Genomic DNA, 23629 nt, shown 5'->3' with positions numbered 1-23629 from the left:
CTATTGAGAAGACAATGAATGCACTGTAACACACGCACGTATATATATACACACACACACACACACACACACACTATGAAATCTGAAACTATTACAACAGTATTTATTTTGCAGGATAACCCCAGACGTTTCTATACATTTCGGTCTCCCGTTCTACTATCTAGTATTGTCCGTAGTAAATCTTATATTTACAGCTAGATATTGGCACAAAAACGACAGAGCCCAGGGATGCATTAAGCTTCTAACAAGTGTTATGTGCCTCGGTGTACACATGTCAACACACAGAGGGGCTCCACTTCCTCCTCCGTGGCCTGGGAACTTGAGTAAAGCCGCCAAAAACAGCAGCCTCCTCCTACACAGTCCTGAGGGGAGGGGGGATTCCAGCGCCGAGCACCGCGGAGAGGAGGGAGCAGTATCCCGGCAGGAGGAGGCCGCTCCCCCCACTCTCTACGCTAGGCCCGAACCACGCCGCTTCCTGGTTACCAGCTGCCGTTGTCAGGGAGGGAGGAGAAGGAGCGATAGGGGGTCACGACGGAGGGTCAAAGGGGAAAGGTCACCAACCCATCATCCTCCGTGTTGGATACACAGCCATCTTGCTTCTGCGAGACAAGAAAATTCATGCGGTGAGTGTTTTTATTTGCATCAAACAGGCCCATCTACCTTCTAATAGCTTCCACTTAGCACAGACTGTGGCTGCGGCCGATGCCGTGTGAGGAGGAAGGGGAACGGCACAGCGAGGCCGTGATCACAATATGTAGGAGGCCTCTACGGCCCCGACTATTGTGTGGACTAAATTGCGGTTTTTATAGGGGTTGGGATAGAGCGGTATGAAGGCAGAGGAAGCGTATAAGCCTTTTGAAGCTGCAGGATGAGGAGGCCATTTAGAACAGAGAGCGGAAGGATTAGGAGTAGGCCCTGGCCTGGTATATCGCTGCAGGATGCCGGCCTGTCATTGCAGATCTTATAGGCCTCAGGTGTACCCCTCATATAATGTATACAAAGAGCTTATTTACCCTTTTGGGTGTCAGAGAAGGCTGCTAGAGCTGTATTGCATTGTAGCCCCCTCAGGTAGCTAAGAGGTTAAATGGTGTTATGTTGTGGTGCAAGCTGTCACTTCCTGGTGCAGCATCCTCACTTTGTGACAAGGGAGCTTAAAGGATGGCGGCTGGGATGCTACTTCAGTCCATATCTCAGGGAGAACAAGGTTCGGTGATACAGTCTACCTGTCAGCCCAAAATCCTGTAACCTCTCCCATAATTTAATGATTGGGAGCAAGGATCCAGAATGTTCCTGGGCAACTAAGGACCAAAGACATCCTTACTGACAAGACTGTGAAGCCAGGAAAAAAAAGAAAATAGCTAATGCTGTCATAAAATTTTACTAGCTATATTGTTATAAACTGTACATATTTAATATGCATTTCTGTAGGTGTTGGGCTTTAACTTGCAATGTTGAACAGATATAGATATGGAGGATATTTAACAATGTTCTCTTAGGGTTGTTTAAGGTTTGCCTGTTGATTTCATTACTTTTTTTTTGTTTACATGTTATGTTGTTTTTGTTTGCTACAATGCAGCCTTCTCCAAGAATGTTTTCAGGTGTTCATTGCATACCATCCTAAAACAACAATATTTGGCACATTTCTGTGATTTTTATTTTGTTTCCGTGCACTTCAGGTCTAAAATAAATATTGCATTTCAGAATTCAGCGTGCATTCATAACATATATACAGGTGGCCCTCGGTTTACAACGGTTCAATTTGCACCGTTTCAGAATAACAACCTTTTTTTTTCAGTCATGTGACTGCTATTGAAAAGCATTGAGAAGCAGTACATTGATTAAAATAGCCAGTAGGCGGAGCCGTCCGCTTGTGTTGCAGCAAAGATATGCAAGCCAAGCAAGCTGAAATTAATTAGTTTAACCAGACCTGAGCTATCGAGCAGCTTGCAAAGGAACAAGATCTTCCTGTCTATAAATCAGTCCAGATTGGAATGCATAGAAAGAACTGTTTGCAGAAAAATGCAAGTAAAGTCTGTGTTGTGTGATTATTTTATTAGGTTTATAATGCTGTTTAGCAAATTTTTTTGTTCATTTAACTTAGTTTAATTATATATTCTGTGTTGTGTGATTATTTTATTAGGTTTATAATGCTGTTTAGCATTTAAAGTCTTCATGTCAAAGCTTTAAAAATAATGTATTAGGTGTTACTTATGACAATTTTGAGAGGGGCCTGGAACCTAACTCCCTCACTTCCCATTGACTTACATTAAAAACTGGGTTTCAATTTACAACGGTTTCGATTTACAACCATTCCTTCTGGAACCTAACCCCGGCGTAAACTGAGGGCTACCTGTGTGTGTGTGTGTGTATATATATATATGTGTATATATATATATATATATATATATATATATATATATATATATATATATATATGTGTGTGTGTTTTGCTCAAGTGTGCATATATAGTATACTACACAATAAATATGTAGCGAATCACACTGGATATACAGTATGGTATGCCATAGTGTAACACTGTATGCTAAATATTATTTCAGTCTGACAACTTGTATGCTAAATTTCTTATGTTGGAAGTAATTTAAAACAATGTTGAAATTAAGGTATGTATACTATTCCTAGATTTATGTTAATCTGTAGTTACCAGCATTTGGTTTAGTGACAAATCCTCCTTGCATTCGATGCAAGCTATGTTTCACATTTTATATAGCTTAATCCTGAACTTGAGAAAGCAAATGTTTAATAAAAGTATACCTTTTACCCATTCAAATATCTTTCGGATGCTGGCAAATTTTTTTTTTTTGTTTGGTTTATGATTTTGGGAGACTGTAAGGATTATGTTTGGCTTTACAATTTCCTAACAAGTTGTGAAAACCAGTGATAGCTGTAATTTTCCCACAGTCTAGACGTTACAGATCTTAATGTTTTGCATTTTTTTTTTTTTTTTTTGTACTTTGTTCTTGTAATTTTCTTAAATCAATTACCTTAGAATAATTTAAAAAACAAAAAACCTTTCTAGTTCAATTAATATGTTTACATAATAATTTTCTAACACATTGAACAAAACTGTTTGTTTTTTAAGATCATCAATACATCGTTTAATAGTTTGCTTTTTTTACAATCTCTATTATTGAATAATCATGGCTTCTCCATAAGGCCTAGTTTCCATTGAGGTGGTAAAGTTTGGAAACTGGTGGTGGTTTTAAAAATCTCCATAGACTTTAATGGAGATTATTGTTTTTATCACCAGTTTCCACAATTTACCACCTCAATGGAAACTAGGCCTACGTTGGCAAAAGGGAAAAAAAAAAATCAGGAGACACTGTTGTATATTCTTACTGTTTAATCATACAAGGTGCCTCTTATCATAAAATGATCAATGGTTGAGGGCCCCAAATCAATTTTCAACATGAACATTTGCTTGTGAAATAAAGAATGTACTATAACACCTGGTTTCTTTGTGTGTAGATCTATGAAGACTAGGAATGCAATAGTGAAAAGGTAGCCTATTAAGATTACTTGTTTATTCACTTATGTTTTAACCTGTATTGTTATTTTGTGGCATAAGTGAAAACAACTTTATAGAGTAATACTAAGGAGTAAAACAGAGGGTAGTTTATTTGCAGTTATTTGTATTCTTTAATCTGTAGAATAACAAAATTAAAATAGGGAGCCCAAATAATTATTTTTTTAGATAATTTTTTTTTTTTTTAACCTGAAATGTGTCTATTGTGTAAGTTATTATGGTTATTTAATTATTTTAGTTAGGGTAAGTAGTTTTGCATATTTTCCTATTTCATGTTCATTTTTATAATTTTGCACCTATCTGGATGTTGTGATGTTTTGTTGTGTGTTTTGGTCTCTCACCCTTATAGCCTCAACCTTATTATGGCTATAAAATAGGCTCTACAGTTCAGGTGCAAAGAAGTTTCTTACAAAAGACCATATTCTACCTTGGTTAAATAATCACTTGCAAATTCCATCCTGGAGTGGTTGAAAAACAGATTTTATTTTTATATAATGGAATTATTGTATAGAGAGCTCAGAGGACTCTCATTATATCTATTGGGTCCTCCGGTGTGGGGATCCCCAGTTTATAAATATACAGAGGAAAAGAAGAGGGTAAGCACTGGCCATTCCCAAAATGTGTAAGCCACTAGTAGGATGGGATTCAATGATAAGATTAAACAGTCAATACATATCTAACCACAATTTTATTATAGTCAATCTTATCAAAAATTGTTTATTGTAGGTGGCAATAAAGGGGAGTTTAGGCATTTTTTCTAGTACATACTAGAGCAGGGCTCGACAAACCCAGGAACCAGGCAGCCACTGGCACCTAGAATTTTACCCCTGGCTCCTATCTTTTTGGGTTACCCCCCATATTTCTATATACAAATATCACTCGCTGGCTCCTAAAAGTATGATTGACTCCTAAATTTTAAACAAATTTGTCGACCCCTGTACTAGAGATTGTTTGTCAATCCTCGCACACGCTCTCCTGGAGTGGCTAGACTGACATCCTGACTGGTAATATAAATATATATACTTTTTAAAAATTTTTTTTTTTTAATTCTCTTTTTAAAAATGACAACCCAAAGCAAAATCTGTTTGTTTTTTTTGTGTGTGAGGTACCCAAGCAAATTGCAGACTTTACCCTTTTTTTTTTTTTTTGCAGACCAATCACTTTTTGAAAATATCTTTATTTCCAATATTCTCCCAATTTGAAAACATTACCACCATATGAATCTCTTCCCTTTAAAGGGACATGAAACCCACATTTTTTTCGTGTTTTAGGCGTAGAACATACAATTTTAAACAACTTTTCAGTTTGCTTCTATTATCAAATTTGCTTCATTCTCTTGGTATCATTTGTTGAAGTAGCAGCAATGCACTACTAGTTTCTAACTGAACACATGGGTAAGCGATTGACAATCGGTGTGTGTGTGTATATATATATATATATATATATATATATATATATATATATATATATATATATATATATATATATATATATATATATATATATATATATATATATATATATATATATATATAAATGTGTGTGTGTGTGTGTAGCCACCAACCTAGGTTCTTTGCTGTTCCTGAGCTTTCCTAGATAAACCTTTCAGCAAAGGCTAAAAAGAGAAGAAAGCAAATTAAATAATATAAGTAAATTTGAAAGTTGTTTAAAATTGTATGCTCTGTCTAAATCATGAATGTCTAATTATGTCTGTACTGTCCCTTTTAATACTATCTCATATCTCTCATTTTATGGAGGAGTGTACTTTCAAAGCCCCTATCGAAACACTGCCCTAATGCTTATTTGGGGTAGGTGATCAGCTAAAAATTAGATGGACATTTGACATAACAACATTTAAAATATTGGAATTCCCTCTTTGAAAAGGACATACAACCAAAAAATGTTTTTCATGATTTCAATAGAGAAAACAATTTTAAACAACATTCCAATTTACTTTTATTATCTAATGTGCTTCATTCTTTAGGTATCCTTTGTTGAAGAAATAACAATTCATATGGGTGAGCTAATCACATGAGGCATCTATGTGCAGCCACTGAGATGATTTATATATGCATTTCAGCAAAGGATATCAAGAGAATGAAGGGGTTGTTACAAACGTATTAGGAATTATGTTACCCTCTGCCACTGTTTCATTTACTTCAATACATTTAATATGGTTTCAAACATTTCAGTAGGGCACTCAGGGTTTCATGTTCATGGGAACTTTTTATTGACATGCCAAGAGGAAATGACCCCTCTGAAACATTGCTAACTAGTTTGAGATATATATATATATATATATATATATATATATATATATTTGTATGTAGGTGTATGTGTGTATAGATATATGTATACCTGCGTTTCATTACTTTATACCACTGGTTTTCAAACCTGTCCTAAGGCCTCCCTAACAGGCCACATTTTGAGGATATCTGAACTATAGCACAGGTGAAACAATCAGCTGATTAGTAAACATTGTTATTTTACCTGTGCTCATCCATGGTAATCCTGAAAACCTGGCCTGTTGGGGATGTCTGAGGACAGGTTTGAAAACCAGTGGTATATACTGTTTACTCCTGCCAGATTTCAGGGTCTTGTTAATAAGGGGTACCTAAAGGTATAAATATTGGTTCAAGTGTTGCCTATTAATTAAAGGGATATAAAACACAAACTTTTTTTTGTAGGATTCAGAAAGAACATGCATTTTGTTAACCACTTTCCAATATACTTCTGTTATCAAATTGTTTTCTTTATCTTAGTATCCTTTGTTGAAAAGCAGGAAGGAAAGATTAGGAGCGTGAACGTGTCTATATGACAGCAGTTTTGCAAGAATCTTATACATTTAGGAAGAGCACTAGATGGCAGCTCTATTTCCTGTCACGTAGTGCTCCAGGCATGTGCACGCTACCTATCTAGATCTCCCTTCAACAAAGAATAACATGGGAACAAAGCAAATTTGATAATAGAAGTAAATTGGAAACTTTTTTTTCCCTGTGATTTTTGTGTGATCTGTCTGAATTAAGAAACAAAAAATTGTGTTTCATGTCCCTTTTTAAGCTCTGTGTTTAATGTTTTACCTATTTGATGCTCATATCTATCTCTGCGTGTCTATGTGCTTTGCAGTTTGATGACAGAACCATTACAATTTTTTTTTTGTTATGTTCGGATATCTTCCCAGAAGAATTATTTTCGGAAATGTGGCTGTTTCCCACAAGATTGCAGTGCATAATACTAATATTTGTGTAGCAATATGTTATAAATATTGAAGAAGTTACATGTGGTAATAAGGGTTTGACTGGATATGCTTTAAAAACCTATTTTCCTTGTTTAGTATCAAAATGGTTTTTCAGAAAAAGGTTATAGCAGGTTATGAAGTAGTTAAATTATGTTTTTTAATCTATTCTAACACACCCTTGGTTCTGCTACCCTGTATCTATCTATCTATCTATCTATCTATCTATCTATCTATCTATCTATCTATCTATCTATCTATCTATCTATCTATCTATCTATCTATCTATCTATCTATCTATCTATCTATCTATCTATCTATCTATCTATCTATCTATCTATCTATCTATCGTGTGTATGTATGTGTGTATGTGTATATATATATATATATATATATATATATATATATATATATATATATATATATATATATATATATATATATATATATATATATATATATATGAGAGAGAATAACCCAAAAAGTTAGGAGCCAGGGGTAAAATTCTAGGAGCCGGTCGCTACCTGGGTTTGTTTAAATTTCTTATAGATTGGGCAGGACAGCCAGTCAGAAGACAAACCCATGTGCAATTGGTGCCGAAAAAATCCTGGCACCAGTCGAAATGGCTGAAATGGTTTGTGTGGGCAAAGGTGAAAAGATTCACAGGTGCACTTTGCTGTGTACAAACACGCAGTAATTAATGCCAGTGCTTTACTCTAAAACACTGCAGCATGTCACTTCTGACTATTTGGCTCTCTCTTACTCTCCCTAATCATCCCCTTAAAATGTATGAGTGGGTGTCTGGACACTTTTCTTTATGCATCCTTTGAGTCAGTCTAGCCACTCCAGGCAAGTCTGTGACTTAATTTGGTGGGTGCAAGGGTTAACAAACACTCTCTAGTCTGTACAAGACGTAAAAGAATGCCCAAACTTCCCTTTAATAACACCCATGCTAAACTATCTCTGCTGCCACCACTTTAAGATTATTATATGGGCAATCCTAAAGAAAAACCTAGACTAACAGATTAAAAATCCAAAAACACAATTTTGCGAAAATCAATCTAAAAACACAATACTGTTATAACTAGTCTTTTCAGTAACGTTGTTCAAATATTAGACAAAGGCCAAAGTTGATAAAGGCACTGTAATCATGAACAAGAAAGAGTCGTAGTGCATTTACACAAAAGCAAATCATTTTTTTTTTTAAATAAAGTAGGAGAAAATATAACAGACACCTGATACTGTATTAGCTTAAATCTGTTCCAAGGGAGCTTGACAAAGGAAGATTATCACATTGGCTATTTTACTCGGCCACCCATGTAAAAAGGAAATTATTATTTTGCTAAATTCACCATTAACCCTTTGAGTGCGAACAACGGCTCTGAGCCGTCGCTAGCACTCTCCCATCTTGAGGGAGATCTTGGGGCTCCTACCCCGGTGATCGGGCCTGCATAGTGACAGGCATCGCCGGGGCTTCACGTTATGCACGGTGACATCACGCGCAATGAAGTGATGACGTCACTGCGCAACTTTATTTATACTTAACAATGTTAAGTAGAGGAGCAGGGGGCATGCTGCTTAGAAGCCTGTATCACAGGCATCTAAGCATCTACAGACCCCCAAGACCCACTGTTGGAAAGGTAATCGCCTAACCTTTCCAACAGTGTAAGTATTGGGGATCTGAAAAAAAGAAAAGAAAAAAAAACCCATAAAAAAAAAGCTTAGCACTCAGGTGGAAAAGTGCTTAGCACTCAAAGGGTTAAAGGGATACTAAACCCAATTTACTCCTATTATTAATTTTTCTTTGTTTTCTTGCTATCTTTATTTAAAAAGCAGGAATGTAAATCTTTAAAGGTTCAGCACCATGGATAGCGCTTGCCTATTGGTGACTGACATAAGCAAGCATAACCCAGGTTCTCAGCCAAAAATGGTCCTATGCATCACATTCCTGCTTTTTAAATAAAGATAGCTAGAGAATGAAGAAAAATGGATCATAGATGTAAATTAGAAAGTTGCTTAAAATTGCATGCTCTATGTGAATCATGAAATAAAAAATGTGGGTTTAGTGTCCCTTTTAAGTACATTTTTTCCAGTGTGGAGACAAGGGTAGCCACCTCCATAAACCCATTATAAGCCCTGGCTGAAGTTTTAGGACACCTTTTTAAAATTTTAGTTATCTATATAAAATTCACCTACCCTTATAAGCAACCCTATTGTGGTGACATGAATATTTTGATACCAAGCATTACATATCTGTTGTATTTGGTCATACAGTAACACAAAAGTGATCAAAACGTGTCCCAATATTTCCTAGTATTTCAACTCTAATTGACCTAAGATTTGTGTCCTGATATGAACACTGTTTTCATTCACTCTTTGTTGATATTTCTGCCTCGTAAAAATTACTTTCCCGAGAAGAGCAGATTGCACAGTATATCTGGTTCTCCAAATATAGGTAAAAAAAAATAAAACTACCCCCCCCCGCAAAAAAAATGCCTTTTTAGATAGTTTTGATAAGAAGTTATAAATAGCAGAAACACTAATACAAAGACCCACTAAGAAAAGAAAGATTAACCCCTGACATCCTAAAATCATGAGGTCTTCATGACAGTGTTGCTTATATAAGGGTTGCAGAACCAGATATGGGATGTGAGGTTTTATGAGTGTATACAGTTGGCAGCTGCAAGACTAGGAGCCTGATGTGAATATGTGGCGGCTGTTTGGGTTTCACAAGGAAACCTGTTTATATGTAATTTATAAAGTGGCCTATTGTGAATTTTCAGTAAAATAGAAAGTTCATTTATATATTTTTTTGTATATGGCACTGTTTTCCACCTGTGGATTTTTTTTCTACTGATTTTATTGCTTTTTTGTATATTTAATTGTTAATAATAAACATCATTTTTTATCTTTTACTTTTTTTTTAATTCCTTTCATTTAAGAGGTGCAAATAATATTTGTATTATCTATCTATCTATCTATCTATCTATCTATCTATCTATCTATCTATCTATCTATCTATCTATCTAAACAAATTAAATGCACTTTGATTTTTAATGTGGGCAGTTGAGCAACATTTTCAAAGAAAGGGACAGTTGAGCAGCAACATTTTCAAAAAGAGGGGGAGGAAATCACAGCTGTAGCAAAAGGCAACATTTGCATCTCCCGAAGCTGAGCACTCCATGCTGATCCAAGGACAGAGGTGTTACTTGTGCTAGCTGTTGACTTCTTTCTGTAAGGAATCATAAATTCTAACCTAGTAGAGCGTATTCCCATAATGATTATCTAATGGATGGGATGAGAAGTAGATTGTGTTCCAATAACAAACTAAAGATGTGTTTTAGGAGTTATTGTTGTTTTTTTTTTTTATACAGCTTGAGACATAGGGCACCATGTATTAACTGAAGTGTGGAAAAGCTTCTCAACTTCAGAAAATGTCCGCACGTCTTCGCTGCATACGGGCATCAGATCTGTTCATCTGCTGGCCCATATGTATTATTACACACTCTGATGAGTGTGTAATGCCCGCCCCTTCTCTTGTGCCAGCGAGGTGATTTCTCTTCACCATCTCAGAGGTGGAGAAAAGTGTAAGAAGCAGTGGTCTACATTGTGGGAAACAGGCTTAAATGTGCGAACCTGCCGCGCAATGGCTCTGGATAAGTTTACGATGCTTCGTACAAGGAGCCCATCACTTATGACAGAGCACGATTATCCTGAGCTCCACTGGCGCTTTCATTTTATTCCCCTTATCTGTCCCTATTGACCCTTTTTCCATCGCCACACTGCCCTTGGTCCTCCGTCAGCTATCTGATTCATTTACTTCCCATTGTGGCTGGCGGTGCCCTAAAGTTTAGGCTGTGAGAGGGCAGGAGTTTGGAGCTGAAAGTAAGTGCGTGACAAGACAGGGATACAGACTTTAATGGGGTTACTGAATCTGTTGGTACACGCTCAGTAAGAATACTGGGTGGGCGGTTCTGTAAGGAGTGATGGGCAGTGCTGCAAGGAGGGATGCGGCTACGGAAATAGCCGAATGGCAGGGGAGACAGATCTCCACAGGGAGACTGTTCTAGTTACAACACCGCCCAGCAGTGTAAGTTGAAACTTTTCAGTAAGTTTATTTTAATAAATATACATTTTACTTTGCGGTTTGTGCTGCCTGCAGTTGTGTTCAGGAAGCTCCTGAGACCGGGACATGTGAGGCAAGTTCCAGGACACAGGACATACAGGGACACGGTGGCAACCCTAAAATGTATACCAGCGTTCGATCACGTTAGTATTCTGGATATGCACACCAGTGAGCCCCTTACTAAAAAGTTCCCTTTACGTTTCCCACTGAGCAGTTAATGAGGAGAGCATGACAGAATCTCATATCTCTGCCATAATAATTTACAGCTGGTCTATTATCAGGATGTGATTCACATTGTCTAGAAATCGGCGTGAGCACACAATTACCAGTAAGAGCCCCTGCAGCCATCACAGACTAGCCTTATTTTTTTTCCTGTATTTTTTTCACTGCAAATTGATGGAATGCAACATTATACACAGTGATTGCTGGATCACTGCAGGCGCTAATGTATATCTGCATATGGATTCTAGCATTTCTAGGGGAAGCAGAGGAAAAAACATAGGGAAATTAGAGGAAAGCAAATAATGAAAGTCCATTGCAAAGTTTCTTTAAAAACCCCCCAACAAAAACATTTACCATTGTTTGTTTAAAAAAACAAACTTTGCAATGTTACTGTCATTATTTTATTTGTCCAATCTTCCTTAAATTTTCCTTTTTTTTTTTTCTTCTACTACCCCAGAAATGCAAGAATCCATTGGCAGGTATAAATGAGCACCTGCAGTGATCCAACAGTCACTGTGGGGAATGTTGAATTCCATAATTTATAGGGCAGTAAAAAATTGGAGGAAAATAGAACACATCAAATAAGGAAAATACATTGCAAAGTGTGTTTGTTTAAAAATCACACACGTTGCAATGTACTTTCATTATTTGATTTGCCCTCCAATTTTTCTTTTTTCCCCCTATTGCCCCAGAAATGCTGGAATGCATTGGCAGATATACATGAGCTCCTGCAGTGATGCAGCAATCGCTGTGTAGAATGTTGCATTCCATCATTTCTAGGGTAGTTAACAAACACAGGAAAAATTGAAGGAATATAATGCAAATCAAATCCTGAAAATACAATGCAAATTTGTTTGGACCGTTGTGTTTAAAAAAACAAACAAACTTTGCAATGCATTCCATCATTTCTAGGGCAGTAAAAAATTGGAGGAAAATAGTTCAAATCAAATCCTGAAAATACAATGCAAATTTGTTTGGACCGTTGTGTTTAAAAAACAAACAAACTTTGCAATGCATTTTCATCATTTGATTTGAACTATTTTCCTCCAATTTTTTACTGCCCTAGAAATGATGGAATGCAACATTCTACACAGTGATTTCTGGATCACTGCAGGTGTTCATGTATATCTGTCAATGCATTCCAGCATATCTGGGGCAACAACATAACACAGAAAAAATTGGAGGAAAATAGGGCAAATCAAATGAGTGTATTTATGCATCTATCTATGTGTGTGTGTGTGTGTGTGTGTATATATATATATATATATATATATATATATATATATATATATATATATATATATATATATATATATATATATATATATATATATATTTTGCAGACTGTTTAATCCTGAATTTTACTTTGCCTTGCAATGATTTATTTACAATCCCCCCCCCCCCTCTTTCTTGTGTGTGTGTCTTTCTCTCTTTCCTCTTAAAACTGAACACTCTACATTAAATTTCCTACATTAAATTGTCCCTTTTTAAATGGCATATTTTTAACCATTAGAAAACCATTAAAGTTGCATTAAACCTATTTGGAGAGCAAAAGTATCCTATGATCAATACGATATATATATATTTTTTTATTTGATTTGCAGAATTTGACATCACCCTAAAGGTTGCTGTAAAAGTTACAGGCTTAGTTTCTATTGCTGTTGTAAACTGGTGGTAACATAAAACATCTCCTTAGACTTTAAAGTGATGGTAAATCCGTGTGTTTAACAAATGCTAGGTTTTAACATCACTAAAAATCAAGTGGAGGTTAAGTGATCATATATGTAAATAAGGGTGCTAAACTCACCCTTTCTGTGCCGTTGCACAGCGCTAAACTGAGCAGGTCCGCACGCCCATGGCACATCGGTCTTCTACCAATGAGGTGACGCTTGCACCTCTATACCAATAACTGTGCGTGCTTAGAGAGCATGGTCAGTTGACACGCACACCTATTGGTTTAGCGGTGCAAACGTAACCTCATTGAATGAAAGCGATGTGCTGTGGGCGGCCTGAGCCGCTCAGTTTAGCGATGTGCAGCGGCACAGGGTGAGTTTAGCACCCTTTTTTTATATTTGATCACTTAACCTCCACTTGTTATACGCTTGGATTTACCATCACTTTAATGGAGATACTACTTGTTACCACCAGTTTGCAACAGCAATGGAAACTAGGCCACAGTTACCTGTTTATTATTAGTTGTACCTGTTACATGCTCAACAATACACTAAGATTTCCTGACCGTTCTTTAAAAGTAGATGTGTGCTGAAGAAGGCGACCGCTCTCAGCCTTCGGCTCTTTTCGGAGCCGGATTTATTCTTGTGAAAGTGCAACACACTAAGATTTGTGAAAATCCAGTTCTTATTGTGTAGAACTTTCACAAGAATAAATCTGGCTCTGAAAAGAACCAAAGGCTGTGAGCGGCGCCACATTTGTCAGCTAACGAAGCTGCTGAATGCACACGTCCTCTTTAAAAGTATTATATGTAATGTTCAAATATTGATCCTTTTTAATGTGTAATTTTTGAAAAATTAGAAGAAAAGCTTTCCTTTTTCCTTTCCTCTCCTTTCCTTTCCTTATAGAATTTAGTCCCCTTTTGTTTGAGAATTGTCTATAGCTGGAGTTTTCAGCATTTTTAACGCCGTGAGTGCTAGCGACGGCTCTGAGCCGTCACAGAGTTCCCCATTCTGGTGCTAACGACGGCACAGAGCCGTCGCTAACACTCTCCCACCTTGAGGGAGATCTGGGGGCTCCTACCCAGGCGATCGGGCCTGTATAGTGATGGGGCTTCACGTTTTGCGTGGTGACATCACGCGCAATGACGTGATGACGTCACAGCGCAACTTTATTTAAAAAAGACAATGGACAGTATAGGGAAAGGGGGCATGCTGCTTATCTCGGGCATCTAAGCAGCTACAGACCCCCAAGACCCACCGTTAGAAAGGTAATCGCCTAACCTTTCCAACAGTGTAAGTTTTGGGGATCTGAAAGAAAGAAAGAAAGAAAAAAAAATAATTAATAAAAAAATATTAAAAAAACGCAAATCAGCTCAGCACCCAGGTGGAAAAGTGCTTAGCACTCAAAGGGTTAAAGGGAAATTCCAGTGCAAACATTTGCATGGTTTAATTTTTTGTGATTTTTACATTAGTGACCCTGCCTAGATAACAGACACATAGGTAAAGTCCTTGTTGCAGCTCCTGAGCACCGCATAGCTAATCAGAGGTGTGTCACACAACCCCGCCAATCAGCAGCTGTGCTCTGCTTAGGAGCTGTTAGAACTGTACCTATGTGTTTAAAGGGACAGTCAAGTCCATTAAAAGCTTTCATGTTTCAAATAGGGCATGTAATTTTAAACAACTTTCCAATTTCCTTTTATCACCAATTTTGATTTGTTCTCTTGGTATTCTTAGTTGAAAGCTAAACCTAGGAAGGCTCATATGATAATTTCTAAGCCCTTGAAGGCCGCCTCTTATCACATGCTTTTTTATTTGCTTTTCACAACAGGGGAGAGCTAGTTCATGTAAACCATATAGATAACATTGTGATCACGCCTGTGGATTGTGGCAGACACTGCACTAATTGGCTAAAATGAAAGTCAATAGCTAAAAAATAAAATGTCATGTGATCAGGGGGCTGTCAGAAGATGCTTAAATACAAGTTAATCACAGAGGTAAAAAGTATATTAATATAACAGTGTTGGTTATGCAAAACTGGGGAATGGTTAATAAAGGGATTATCTATCTTTTAAAACAACAAAAAAATCTGGTGTTGACTGTCCCTTTAACCCTTTTGTATACAGGTGAAACTCGAAAAATTAGAATATCGTGCAAAAGTTGATTTATTTTACTAATGCAACTTAAAAGGTGAAACTACTATATGAGATAGACTCATTACATGCAAAGCAAGATAGTTCAAGCTGTGATTTGTCATAATTGTGATGATTATGGCTTACAGCTCATGAAAACCCCAAATCCACAATCTCAGAAAATTAGACTATTGTGAAAAGGTACAATATTCTAGGCTCAAAGTGTCCCACTCTAATCAGCTAATTAAGCCATAACACCTGCAAAGGGTTCTTGAGCCTTTAAATGGTCTCTCAGTCTGGTTCAGTAGGTATCACAATCATGGGAAAGACTGCTGACCTGACAGTTGTGCAGAAAACCATCATTGACACCCACCATAAGGAGGGAAAGCATCAAAAGGTAATTGCAAAAGAAGTTGGATGTTCTCAAAGTGGTGTATCAAAGCACATTAATAGAAAGTTATGTGGAAGGGAAAAGTGTGGAAGAAAAAGGTGCACAAGTAGCAGGGATGACCGCAGCCTGGAGAGGATTGTCAGGAAAAGGCCATTCAAAAGTGTTGGGGACTTTCACAAGGAGTGGACTGAGGCTGGAGTCAGTGTGTCAAGAGCCACCACACACAGACGGATCCTGGACATGGGCTTCAAATGTCGTATTCCTCTTGTCAAGCCACTCCTGAACAACACACAACGTCAGAAGCGTCTTACCTGGGCTAAAGAAAACAGACCTGGTCTGTTGCTCAGTGGTCCAAAGTCCTCTTTTCTGATGAGAGCAAATTTTGCATCTCGTTTGGAAACCAAGGACCCAGAGTATGGAGGGCACACACTGCAAGATGCTTGAAGTCCAGTGTGAAGTTTCCATAGTCTGTGTTGATTTGGGGAGCCATGTCATCTGCTGGTGTTGGTCCACTGTGCTTCATTAAGTCCAGGGTCAACGCAGCCGTCTACCAGGAGATTTTGGAGCACTTCATGCTTCCTTTCGCAGACGAGCTCTATGGGGATGCTGACTTCATTTTCCAGCAGGACTTGGCACCTGCCCACACTGCCAAAAGCACAAAAACCTGGTTCAATGACCGTGGGATTACTGTGCTTGATTGGCCAGCAAACTCGCCTGACCTGAACCCCATAGAGAATGCAGAAGAGCTGAAGGCCGCTATTGAAGCATCCTGGTCTTCCATAACACCTCAGCAGTGCCACAGGCTGATAGCTTCCATGCTATGCCGCATTGAGGCAGTAATTGCTGCAAAAGTACTGAGTACATACAGTATGCATGCTTATACTTTTCAGAGGTCCGATATTGTTCTATGTACAATGCTTGTTTTATTGATTGCATGTAATATTCTAATTTTCTGAGATTGTGGATTTGGGGTTTTCATGAGCTGTAAAGCCATAATCATCACAATTATAACAAATCACGGCTTGAACTATCTTGCTTTGCATGTATTGAGTCTATCTCATTTATTAGTTTCACCTTTTATGTTGTTTTCGAGTTTCACCTGTATGTATATCATATAAAGAGAGAGAAGTTTCCACTAGTCCAGGAATAGTTAAAAATTGCACTGGACAAATACAAAACTAGGCATTTTCCTATATTTAAAGGAATAGGAAAGCCAAATTTAAACTTGAATTATTCGGATAGGAATGTATTTAAAAGAAAATTCCATCCTTTTTTTCTTTAAAGGGACATGAAACCAATTTTTTCATGATTCAGATAGAACACAAAATTTTCCAATTTACATCTATTATCAAATGTGTTTAGTTCTTATGTTATTCTTTGTTAAAGAGCTATCTAGATAGAGGTAGCGTGCACATGTCTGGAGCACTACATGACTAGGAATAGTTCTGCCATTTAGTGCTCTTGCTAATGTATAACATTGTTGCCATATAGTGCTGCAGACATGTGCATACTCCCTGAACTTACCTTCCTGCTTTTGAACAAAGGATAACAGGAAAACAAAGGAAATTTGATAATAGAAGTACATGGGAAAGTTGTTTAAAAAAATGTTTCTATCTGAATCATAAAAGCCTTTTTTTTGGGTTTTATGTCCCTTTAATTATTTTTCAGTAGTCAAACTCCACCTACCATTTGCCTTATTTGGAGGCGCCAATCTGGGCTTTGGTCAGCAGACCACTAGGCTAGCTATTTTAAAGTTAGCATAAAATGCATTTATTTGCAGTTATCAGTTATTATTATTATTATTATCATCAGATTCCGCAGCGCTAAGTTTAAGCCAATAAGGGACAGATACTAAGTATAAATTCCCGTTCTAACACTAGACAGGATACCCTTTAAAGGTACAGTCTAGTCAAAATTAAACTTTCATGATTCAGATAGGGCATGCAATTTTAAACAACTGTTCACTTGGTGGTATTTTTGAAAAGCTAAACCGAGGTAGGCTCAAACTGATTTCTAAACCATTGAAAACCGCCTCCTAGCTCAGAGCATTTTGAAAGTTTTTCACAGTTAGACAGTACTAGTTCACGTGCGTCATATAGAGAACATTGTGCTCACTCCCGTGGAGTTATTTAGGAGTCTGCACTGGTTGGCTAAACTGCATATCTGTCAAAAGCACTGAGATAAGGGGCGGTCTGCAGAGGCTTAGAAACAAGGTAATCACAGAAGTAAAAAGTATATTAATATAAACGTGTTGGTTATCCAAAACTGGGGAATGGGTAATAAAGGCATTATCTATCTTTTTAAACAATAAATATTCTGGTGTAGACTGTCCCTTTAAGCACTCTAGTCCCTTATTTGTTTGGAGTGTTTGTATAGATTTAAAATGGGTAAAATTACATAAAGGTGTAAAATATATTGCAAAATTGTTTCATTTTGCATAAACATTTTAAATACAAATCTCAAGGTGTTTACTGTCCCTTTAACTGACAAAATCTGAAGTCTAAAATAATATAAAATGCAATGCACAAAGCGTAAATGTAACGGAACACTCATGTCATAATGCAGTACTCTATTGTTCTGAGCTTATCTCTCCTTTACATACAGGCATACCGGCAACACCCCTTAGAAAGTACAGGTATACCTCACTTTACAGCGCTTCACTTTACAGCGCTTCGCTACTACAGCGCTCTGTGGAGCTGAAGTTCAACCTCCAAAAATTTTTGAAACAGTGCTGTAATCATTGTGATATTGCAAGAAAGGTGACTGGCACCAATTTGTTATGCTAAGTTCACTCTTTTTACAGCCTTACAGTGCAATCTTTGTCTCAGTGTTATAGTCTGGCACATTTTACTACAGTAATTGTCACTATTTTACAGGTGCAGTATTTATTGAATAATAATTGAATACTGTGCTGTGGTAGTGTTAAACTAAACATTTAACTATTGCACCCCTAATATATGTTAGTTCAAACATGTTTTCAAGTTTTTTAAACATTCTGGCAAGTGAAAATAAAGCTAAAACTCCCTTGTTTCACTTTAAGGCGGTTTTCACTTTACAGCGGGGCTCCGGTCCCTAACCCGCTGTATGAGCGGGGTATACCTGTATAGCAAAATTTGCCTTTTCTAAAATCTTGTGAGCAATCTTGCACTGCTGTGGGATCATTTTAGATAATCTCATCTGAGCTGAGATATTTATATCATCGGGCCCTTAGTGTACCTTTGTTTCCCCTGACTGGTATACTAGAACATTTTTGCATTTTTTTCCCTTTAATGTGTTTCCATTGACTTGTTATACCAGCTGCAGAGTATAAAATTAAAAAAAATGGCTTCTTTAGGTGTTTTTTTTTTTTTTGTATATGAAATAGCTAGTTTTGTTCTTTGAAACCACAGCCCATTAAAATGTGTTGAGCTTGCAGGGAACACTTGCGTGCTTCTTTATATTAGCTGTGTAAACTGAAGCCTAATACTTAGTTAGTTTACACATTTATTACTTCTCTCTTAACCCTAATTGAGAGTGTGTTTTCATAGCCTTTTTAAAGTCAATTCTTAAGTATAGAAAGTTTCAGTATAGGTAGAGATAGGCAAAATCAACTAGCGTAAATGCTGAAATAAAGCTAAAGGAGCTATTTGTTAAAGTGAATGTCAATTATAAGCTTTCTAATCCTCAGTACTGATTCACAATATGGTTGCAATGTAAACTGCTATGTTTTTTTTTTTATAAAAATCATCTTGTGATATTATTATATTTTATATTACAACTTATCTACGTCTTCAATGGCAACTCCTCCCATCCTTGACTTCCGGTTTTCGGAGTCCCTTTCTTATAGACCATTCCCTCCTGCTCTCTTACTTATGACTGGAGCGCGCTCCCGAGGACAATGCAATTTGCGCTTGCGTTTTATAACACTTTTTAATATGCGCATGCGTGCCCTGTTCAGTTTTTAATAGTTAAACCATAGCGCATGTGCTAAACGTGGACGAGCACGGATTGTCAATGACTATTCTTAGGGATCGCATGCGCAGTTTGATCGCATGACGTATCAGAAAAAGGGGCTGGACGCCACGGGGTACGATCTATTATTAGTTATACTGGTATGTCAATCAAATGCGAAACGAGGGACAAGATGGCGGGCGGAGGAAGAAAGTAAGCGAAATCGTTTTATAAATCCTTCGATTATGATATATACTTAAATTTGTAAAAATTGATGACTTAAACTAACCTTTATTTTGAACTAATAACAAAATAAGGAACAGAGAAGACCGTGACTTTACATCCACTTTAACAATTTAATACACTCAAGCAGGTAAAATTTATCACCGGAACACATTTAAAGGGAAGAAAAATGTAGGTTACACTGCCCCTTTAATACAATTTTTAAAATGCTTCAAAAATATTTATTTTGTTTGCAAATCTTTTTGCAATGGAGTATCTTAACTCCTGTTTATGTCCAAATCTGAGTATGCAGCTTTAACGTGTAATATGTTTTGCATGAAGACAAGGTGAACATGTTCATTCGTATGCATTTCACAAATTTAGAAATGACTGTCCCTTTTATCGGTTCTTTGAAGGCTCTTTCGAGATCAAATAATTTCAAACAAACCTAAATACCTGTTTTGTATATAGAGGTTAGTGTCCGATCTACTAGATTATGATCTTATTAGTATAGGTCAGGGGTCTGTAGCCTTGGCACCCCAGATGTTTTGAAACTACATTTCCCATGATGCTCAGTCACACTAGGCTGGCTGAGTATCATGGGAAATGTATTTCCGAAACATCTGGGGTGCCAAGTTTGCTGACCCCTGGTATGGCGAACTTTGGCACTCAGATGTTTTAGAACTACATTTCCCATGATGCTTAGGCACTCTGAAGTTCAGTCGAGCATTTTGGGAAATGTAGTTCTGAAATATCTGGAATGCCAAGAATCATCACTGGTATAGGCATTTCCATATCAACAGTACATATTAACAAATATGGATGTATGAGCTGAACATCATTTTATTTTTAAGATCTACTGTTCAAAAGTTAGTGTTTGGCTCCAGATGTTCTCTAAAAAATAAGCCCTTTTTATAGCTGCTTTAAAAAAAGCTTTCTTGGCTTCTCATTAGTCTAATGCGGAATCTGTTGGTGCTTTATAAATAAAGAATAATAATAATGTCCTGGGTTTTATATAATTTTCTTATTAACTGTTCCTGTTTAGAATATGTTTAAGCATGGTGATACAGATGTGTACCACACACATCTCCCGCTTCCAATGTCTAAATAATGCATAGCTTGGCTTTACTGATAAAAACCTGGAACACCTCTGAACAAACTCATTTACAATGAGTTTGGCTTTTCCAAGAAAATCTGTTTATATGCGTACAACATGTTTTACGTTTGTGGCCCATGCCAATTTAAAGGGATAAAACCCCCCCAGAAATGTTATTGTTATTCAGACAGAGAATATCATTTTAACCCCTTAATGACCAGCGATGTACCCGGTACTTCGCTGGTCTTTCTATGGCGATGACTTTTCCAATAGCGCAGTGCTTCCGCCAGCGGCGAAACCATGCTATATTAGCAAGCCTACAGGAGTGAGGGAGGGTCTAATAGCGTGATCTTGCTGGTATGTTGTGGTCGTTAAGGGGTTAAAAACAATTCCAATTTACTTCTATTATCAAATTTGCCTCGTTCCTATGATATTGATATATGTTGAAGATATTCCTCGGTAAGTATCTAAAGCACTACATGGCAGGAAATAGTACTGCCATCTATAGCTTTTGCAAATTGATAACATTCTTGCAAAACTGTTATCATATAGTGCTCCAGAAATGGGCCGAATCGTACATTCCTGCTTTTCTACAAAAGATACCAAGGGAACAAAAAAAATTTGATAATAGAAGTAAATAAGAAAGTTGTGTAAAATAGCATGCTCTATCTGAATCCGAAAGATGACCGCAATTAGTGGGAAGGGGGAGGGTTATAGAGCTGTTTGGCGCTATGTAAATAATTTTTGTGAAACTTGTAACACAATTTCTTCTGTTATGTGTGATCAGTCCACGGGTCATCATTACTTCTGGGATATAACTCCTCCCCAACAGGAAATGCAAGAGGATTCACCCAGCAGAGCTGCATATAGCTCCTCCCCTCTACGTCACTCCCAGTCATTCTCTTGCACCCAACAACTAGATAGGATGTGTGAGAGGACTATGGTGATTATACTTAGTTTTTATAACTTCAATCAAAAGTTTGTTATTTTACAATAGCACCGGAGCGTGTTATTGCCTCTCTGGCAGAGTTTGAAGAAGAATCTACCAGAGTTTTTACTATGATTTTAACCGGAGTAGTTAAGATCATATTGCTGTTTCTCGGCCATCTGAGGGAGGTAAAAGCTTCAGATCAGGGGACAGCGGGCAGATGAATCTGCATTGAGGTATGTAGCAGTTTTTATTTTCTGAATGGAATTGATGAGAAAATCCTGCCATACCGTTATAATGACATGTATGTATACTCTACACTTCAGTATTCTGGGGATGGTATTTCACCGGAATTACTCTGTTAAAAGTACATTAAACCTTTTAATAGGTATTTATTATGTTAAACGTTTTTGCTGGAATGTAGAATCGTTTGCATTTTCTGAGGTACTGAGTGAATAAATATTTGGGCATTATTTTTCCACTTGGCAGTTGCTTGTTTTAATTGTGACAGTTTCGTTTCTCTCTCACTGCTGTGTGTGAGGGGGAGGGGCCGTTTTTGGCGCTCTTTGCTACGCATCAAAAAATTCCAGTCAGTTACTCTTGTATTTCCTGCATGATCCGGTTCATCTCTAACAGAACTCAGGGGTCTTCAAACTTCTTTGGAGGGAGGTAGATTCTCTCAGCAGAGCTGTGAGACTTATATATTGACTGTGATTAAAAACGTTGCTCTGTAATTTTTATGTTTCAAATTTAATTATTGTTACTTTACTAATGGGAACAAACCTTTGCTAAAAGTTGTGTTGTTTTTAAGGATTGATGCTATAACTGTCTTTCAGTTCATTATTTCAACTGTCATTTAATCGTTTAGTGCTTCTTTGAGGCACAGTACGTTTTTGTTAAATAAGATTGTAACCAAGTTGCAAGTTTATTGCTAGTGTGTTAAACATGTCTGATTCAGAGGAAGATATCTGTGTCATTTGTTCCAATGCCAAGGTGGAGCCCAATAGAAATTTATGTACTAACTGTATTGATGCTACTTTAAATAAAAGCCAATCTGTACAAATTGAACAAATTTCACCAAACAGCGAGGGGAGAGTTATGCCGACTAACTCGCCTCACGTGTCAGTACCTGCATCTCCCGCCCGGGAGGTGCGTGATATTATGGCGCCTAGTACATCTGGGCGGCCATTACAGATAACATTACAAGATATGGCTACTGTTATGACTGAAGTTTTGGCTAAATTACCAGAACTAAGAGGCAAGCGTGATCACTCTGGGGTGAGAACAGAGTGCGCTGATAATACTAGGGCCATGTCTGATACTGCGTCACAGCTTGCAGAACATGAGGACGGAGAGCTTCATTCTGTGGGTGATGGTTCTGATCCAAACAGATTGGATTCAGATATTTCAAATTTTAAATTTAAATTGGAGAACCTCCGTGTATTACTAGGGGAGGTTTTAGCGGCTCTTAATGATTGTAACACTGTTGCAATACCAGAAAAATTGTGTAGGTTGGATAAATACTTTGCGGTACCGGCGAGTACTGACGTTTTTCCTATACCTAAGAGACTAACTGAAATTGTTACTAAGGAGTGGGATAGACCCGGTGTGCCGTTCTCACCCCCTCCAATATTTAGAAAGATGTTTCCAATAGACGCCACCACACGGGACTTATGGCAAACGGTCCCTAAGGTGGAGGGAGCAGTTTCTACTTTAGCTAAGCGTACCACTATCCCGGTGGAGGATAGCTGTGCTTTTTCAGATCCAATGGATAAAAAATTAGAGGGTTACCTTAAGAAAATGTTTGTTCAACAAGGTTTTATATTGCAACCCCTTGCATGCATCGCGCCGATTACGGCTGCGGCAGCATTTTGGATTGAGTCTCTGGAAGAGAACCTTAGTTCAGCTACGCTGGACGACATTACGGACAGGCTTAGAGTCCTTAAACTAGCTAATTCATTCATTTCGGAGGCCGTAGTACATTTAACCAAACTTACGGCTAAGAACTCAGGATTCGCCATTCAGGCACGTAGGGCGCTGTGGCTAAAATCCTGGTCAGCTGATGTAACTTCTAAGTCCAAATTACTTAATATACCTTTCAAGGGGCAAACTTTATTTGGGCCCGGTTTGAAA

At 37.4% G+C, this 23629-nt stretch overlaps 1 protein-coding gene across 2 annotated transcripts in view; it reads left to right on the top strand.

Annotated features, from left to right (window-relative positions):
• The first annotated feature begins 349 nt into the window (after positions 1-349).
• CNOT2 (CCR4-NOT transcription complex subunit 2) overlaps positions 350-23629 on the top strand; it is a 644096-nt gene continuing 620816 nt past the window's right edge. Inside the window, exon 1 of one of the 2 annotated variants that reach the window (XM_053716789.1) lies at positions 350-623. The gene's annotated coding sequence lies outside the window, so the exon portion shown is untranslated. The remainder of the gene's footprint in view (positions 624-23629) is intronic. The other variant, XM_053716790.1, reaches the window with a different exon arrangement.

The sequence above is a fragment of the Bombina bombina genome, chromosome 6, assembly GCF_027579735.1.
Source record: "Bombina bombina isolate aBomBom1 chromosome 6, aBomBom1.pri, whole genome shotgun sequence".
NCBI classification, from domain to species: Eukaryota; Metazoa; Chordata; class Amphibia; order Anura; family Bombinatoridae; genus Bombina; species Bombina bombina.
This window is presented reverse-complemented; position numbering and strand designations above follow the sequence as displayed.